The sequence below is a fragment of the Suricata suricatta genome, chromosome 15 (assembly GCF_006229205.1).
Source record: "Suricata suricatta isolate VVHF042 chromosome 15, meerkat_22Aug2017_6uvM2_HiC, whole genome shotgun sequence".
Taxonomy (NCBI): Eukaryota; Metazoa; Chordata; class Mammalia; order Carnivora; family Herpestidae; genus Suricata; species Suricata suricatta.
In genome coordinates this window covers 42830667-42836945 of record NC_043714.1, presented here as the reverse complement: position 1 = coordinate 42836945, position 6279 = coordinate 42830667, and the positions used below count along the sequence as shown (strand labels likewise).

The window sequence follows — 6279 nt, the reverse complement described above, 5'->3', positions numbered from 1 at the left end:
AGAGAGAGAGAGAGAGAGAGAGAGAGAGAGAGAGAGAGAGAAAGACAGAGACAGCCAGACAGAATCTGAAGCAGGCTCCAAGCTCTGAGCTGTCCTCACAAAGCCTGACAAGGGACTATAACACACAAACCAGGAGATCATAACTTGAGCTGAAGTCTGATGCTTAACCAACTGAGCCACCCAGGCGCCCCAAGGGTATTTTCCATCAATATGTAAACCTATATACAGATAAGATCTTACTCTCTATGCAGTTTTAAAAACACTTTTGTTCACTTACCAAATACCTATATTCCATGTTAATAAACAGGCACAGGGATCATCCTTTGTGATGATGGTGTAGAATTTCATTGCATGTATACACCATTATTATATTAACCTGTCCTCTACAGCTGAGCACTTAGATGGTTATCAAATCTTTGTCATATATATAATTGGCCACTGTTGCTCATTTATGTTTAAAAAACAGCCTAAAGCTATCGTCGTTTAGCACTTCCATGCTTTAGAAAAAGTGATCTTAAAAGAGTAACGAGCATGTCTAACTGTCAGTACTATTTCAATTAAGATGTATAATAGTGCTGATAGCAATTTTGTCAATATTTATTCTTACTGCCTCTAAGACTCACATGCCCACGAAAACTACACTCTGAGACTAGTTCCCTTCTTGAACTTTATATGCCTGTAGGAGACTGTGAGAAGAAAATGCTGATTTAAAAACCAGGTAGACAAGGTAAAGTGAGGAAACGTAAAGAGAGTGGTCTATAGTGATGTTAGTATTGGCAGCACCTAACACTAAATCATCTCTTTCATGGGAATCAGTCCCTAGGAGGATTATCCAATTATGAAAAATAAATACTTTAATGAAAATGAGAGGTGGTTGTTTAAAAGAAAACAGTATCCTTAATTATAATAATGCTCTTAGGTACAGATAATGACCCTATACATTAAGGAACATAGAACTTTAATGACCTGGACCACACCAGGGTCACAATTGGTAGCGGAACACTGATCAACATATAAAAGCCACCAAACACATGAAAGAAATTACAGTACATCACACATCAAACATTTTGGCCTGGTGCTTCCTTCCTCTAATCCTACTGGCAGGAAATGCTCTACATATCCTTTGAGGTGACCAGACATATTTAAAAGTAGTCCCTGGTTAAAAAAGCTCTTTGGCTACTGCAGTTTTCTCCAAAGAGGAGAGCGCTTTCTGCTCAGCACTGCTCCCTCCGATTGCACTTGAAGCACCGCAAGAGCTCCGCTGATGAGGTACTGTAACCACATCATGTCATTTCTTTTTTGTCAGGTTACCATGTATAAAAAATAAACATAAAAATATGTTTTCACATTTTATGAGGTAATATCAGGCAAATTAACTCACAAATATGGATGTAACTATTCTGTTTTGAAGTATGTAAACTAAGATGAACATTATGTAAGCAAACATGTTTTGACCTACATCATCTTGTAAGTTACCTTTTTTTTTATCAGAATATATCTATGGCACTACGAATAAATTTTAAGATTCTGTTTTTAATATGCCCATAGTTAGCCTGGAACCTGAACAAATGATCCTGGCACGTTACGCAAAGTGAAGGCTGCTAAATTTCTGAGGATGAACATTTTCCAATAAATTAAGTTGGAAAAAAATAGAGATCTAGGTGGAAAGATAATTTTTCCCAAGAAACATCTGTTCTGCTATTAACTAAGATTAAAAAAAATCACAACATATTTGATTTTATTGTGTTATCCTATGGTGTAAATATGTTCATGGTATATTTTGACAATTTTATCAGAATGACAGGATATTAAGAAATTATGGTATATTTCATTAATATCCATTCTGTCACCAAACTGAACCAATGACATTTCGATTCTTTAATTCTATGCATGTATTTTTTTCCCCTAGTTTTTGCATTATCCTTAAAGTTTTGTGGTACTATACCTCAGTTTTATCAGGTGTTCTTTAAAATCACCTGGAAATACTGAGGTTGTGTTTCACTGAACATGAGCTTCGTGACTTCTATTCCGAACTTAAATGACTGGTAACATGTTCAATGCGACAGACATGCTGTCCATAGTGTGTTTGATAAGCTGACATGGGACAGGGATTCTTTTCACTGTTGTGTCAGTTTATCAAACCCATACATGGATGACAGTCAATTCAGTTAGAGGACAACGGAGTCCTGGAATAAGAAGCGACAGTTCCTTTTGAGAAGCTATATAATCTATGATGTACAAAAGTTCTATATATGTATGTATATGACATGTGCACTAAATAACTGTAGCAATAAATAAAATTCATAGAAGTTGGTTCAAAAGCTTACATTATAACCAGTTACTGAAGTATATCTTAGGACTATGTCTAATGAATAGAGCTGCTTATTAATAAAAAATTTTAAACTTCTCACATGGAGTTTTGTTTTTCTTACATTCTTTAAAGATTCACATGGAAAATTTGATATTAAGGTATGACCAAGTGAAGTTAAAAGCTACACTTTAATTCTAATCATCATTTGTTTTTGAATTGTGAGATGTGACATTGGCTCACAAACTATGTTGATTTACACATGATAAGCTATATTGAGAAAAAAAGTTTTCACAACATACAATCCATTGTAACATTTAGTTATGTAAAAAATAATCTATGATTATAGAGGTCAGAATAATGATTGTCTCTGGAGTGGAGGGCACTGGGTGAGATGGGAATGAGGAAAAGGTTCTGGAGTGTTGGGTGGTGGTACCATGGCCATACCTATGTAAAAGTTCATCAGGCTTATCCAAATGATGAATCCACTTTCCTAAATTTTAGTTATAACTCAAGACACAGATATGAAAAAAAGTACAAACTAGAAAAAATTAGCTATATGCTAATTTTTATCCATTCTGGAATCTCATTTGGAACTTTTTCTACCTTTGTCAATGTGGATTAATTTTTAGGTATTCAGGTTTTGCTCAAAGCTCAGTGTTAAAAATGATGGGCAAGAAAAGTATTTGATTGAGAAAATATGTCTTCAGCACAGATGACACAAGGTCTCCAAAGAGAGGATAAGTATTTCTAGTACATAAAATAGGTACAATTGGACTGTTTATTTCAGGACAGGGACCTCAGTGAATATAGGGTAATTATAAAAAATAAAGATAAGTGTATTTAATAGCTGTTGTTTAAATTGGGACTTTAGAAATTAAAAATTTATTTGATCTCATGCTAAAAACAAGTATTTTTTGGGTAGGTTTTACTTGTGGTTAGCAAGTCTTCTTATACAATGTGTAGAGATAACTTATTATTATACATATTAAATGATTGTACAGGTGCTAACTTGCTTTGGTTAGTTTCTACCTTTATATAGAGGAGATAAAAAGGGCTTTGTAGGCACTCCTCATCAACACAGAGTAAAAGGGGACTTGGTCCAGTTAAAATTACAAAGTCAACAGTGTAGCTCACATTTACAAGTTTCTTAAACTCAAAGCTGGTCAAAGATTTTTATTTTTTAAGTAAGCTCTAGGCCCAGCATGGAGCTCGAACTCATGGTCCTGCGATCAGGAGTTGAATGTTCTACTGACTGAGCAAGCCAGGAGTCCCCAAATTTTTAAAAATCTGTTTATCTATCTTCTATGCTCTATATCTACTCTTTAATACTTTTAGAGTGATGAATAGGATATGTTATATGAGTAACTGTAAGAATAAAGATGAGGGTTACTTTTTAGGTACAATATTCAATCTTTGTTATTAATTGAGGAAAAAATATAATTCTTCTTTTACACCAGACACTTAGAGAATAGCAGATTTTACTGCGTTTTAAAGAATGGCCTTGTAAGACAGTGGTTCTGTTAAATAGTCATCATAAGTATCTTAAAGGTAAACTATGCTTTCTCTCGCTTGTCTCTAAGCCCAGAAGTGTTGAAATAATAATTTCACATGATAATGTTAGTACCTCAGTGAAGTATACAATCAGAAATTCATAAATTACATACTCAGCATGCTTCATATAATCAAAATGTATTTGAAAGAAATGCAGGATATATTTTCCAAGTTTGTAATAAAAAATGTAATGAAACTAAGCATATTCTATAATTGTGTAGGTTCTTTCCAACATGAATTTCCAGTGGAAAGCATCTAAATATATCAATAAAAAGGGTTAGATACATGTAATATAACATTCCAAAATCTATGACAGTAAAACAGGCATTTCAACACTGTTATTGAGGTAGCTTTTGGCAACAAATAGAAATACATTCATGGAAACCTACATCCTGCTACAGGAAGCCACAAAAGATGCAGTTACTTTGGTGAGGGCCAAATGTAAATCCAAAGCCTTCACACTAGATCAGCTGAAGAACATGACAGGGACTAAAAGTCTGCCAATAGTACTTATGAACAAAGCTTTTAGACGAGTTACTCTAAATACCTACTATCCCAATCTCTCTGATTTGCTAAAAGGGAGTTATTTGAAACCAACAGTAAGCATTATAGGATTATGAACATAACGTCACTAGATATGAAATGTATCTTGTCCCAAACCCAAACAATGGTTATTCTGAGAACATTCATGTAGAAAGAAAATTAGAAGGAAATTAAAGGTTGGGGGAGGAAGGGCATAGTTTTATGGAGATTTGTAAAATTTGATCTTTATAATATATTTAGAAAATACAACTCAGTTAGTGTATAAGGTAAGCTGGTTTTAAGTGAAATTGAAAAAGATAGAAGAGAAATACCAATCCTTGAGCTGCATATTCATTAGGCAAAGAGAAAGGCTGTTATTAGTATTTCCAGAAAAAGAATAATCTCTTGTTTTTAAGTAAAGACAATTTTTCAAAGCATATATGCACAGGTTTTAATCATGTTAATCTCATCCATGAATTTCATGTTTCAATTAGCAATTGCTTGGGCCTCTGTATATTGTTGAAATATACATGTAAAGCAAGATTTAAAAATTAAGTTAGTCTCAACCATGAATTTCATTGGTTCCATCAATTTAATGTTATTTCATATTGGGAACATTAGCCCTTTGAGAAGATGAATCACCATTAGAAGGGTAAAAATTACAAAAAGATACTGTCAACATTTTAACGTAGGTGAAATTTTCTGTTGCATCCAAGTGTCTGTCTCTTTGATTGCATCAAGGTCTATTTATTTAAAACATTAAATGAGATACCTAAGTCCTGATTTTTAGTAAACAGTAATTTAAAAAATACTCATGTGATTATATATCAAAGTCAATAAAAAATTAAGACTTTTGTTTTACAGTAGTTAAAAAAAAAATTCAGCTTTAACAAGCTTCCAGTAAAGCTTCCATTTAGCAAATGGGAGTTTTTATGTTGAACATTTATGCTGCCCAAATTATAGTCATAAAATGAATTTCTGTAATGAAAGTTAAATTTTCATATTAATTATAGAAGAACAAAGCATGTTTTCACACTCTTACTGTGACAGCTGGTAGCACACCAGGCTCACACTGAGAAGCGGAGAGCAACCACTATTGCACAAATTATCCATAAAAAAGCAGTAAATGGAACACAAATGCTGGAGGAGTACTACTAATGGAAACCTTCTAAGAGAAGATTTGTAAGATAAGCTGAAAATGAATCAGCTCCTCTAACTTCTGTAATTCTTTAAAAGTAAAATTCCATAAATGAAACTGCCACAGATAGAGTACACCTGTCAGAAGCCCCCTTTAAAAAAGATGTCTTTAAATAGTCAAAATTACCATGGATTTTTCATATAAGGCTTGTAGACAATTTTTAAGAGAATGAAATTTCCTATGGAGAAAAACTGAAACCTTATATTACATTCAACCTATTAAGTACTGAATGCACTAAAAAGGATTAGCAAATGTGTGCAAAGAAGAAATGGCTGAAAAATTCAACAACTGACAAAGTTTTTAAAAAGTTATGGGATAAATTAGTCACAGATAAAATCCCAGAAGGGACATCAGAAGACCCACAAATATTTATGGCATGAACCAAGAGCTACATGCTGAACTTCACAAATGTCCAATTATAAGAATATAGTTCTCTAAAGTAAAAGATGAACATTAAGAAACTTTGTAATTGAGAGTACAAAAGAGGGGCACGTGGGTGGCTCAGTCGATTAAGGGTCCTACTTCCGCTTGGTTCAGGATCTTACGATCTGTGAGTTTGAGCCCTGCATTGGGCCCTATGCTAACAGTTTGGAGCCGGGAGCCTCCTTCTGATTCTGTGTCTCCCTCTCTCTGTATCTCTTCCCTACTTGTGTTCTCTCTCTGTCTCTCAAAAGTAAATAAACATTTTTTAAAAAAG

The 6279-nt window shown here is 33.7% G+C and overlaps 1 protein-coding gene and 1 long non-coding RNA gene across 9 annotated transcripts in view; one reads left to right on the top strand and one right to left on the bottom strand.

Annotated features, from left to right (window-relative positions):
• The window catches only part of VPS13B (vacuolar protein sorting 13 homolog B), a 740094-nt gene that overhangs the window by 292504 nt on the left and 441311 nt on the right, over positions 1 to 6279 (bottom strand). The window lies entirely within an intron of this gene.
• LOC115279290 overlaps positions 1059 to 6279 on the top strand; it is a 26516-nt gene continuing 21295 nt past the window's right edge. For both annotated transcript variants that reach the window (XR_003903340.1, XR_003903339.1), the window contains exon 1: positions 1059 to 1269. This is a non-coding gene — a long non-coding RNA (uncharacterized LOC115279290). The remainder of the gene's footprint in view (positions 1270 to 6279) is intronic.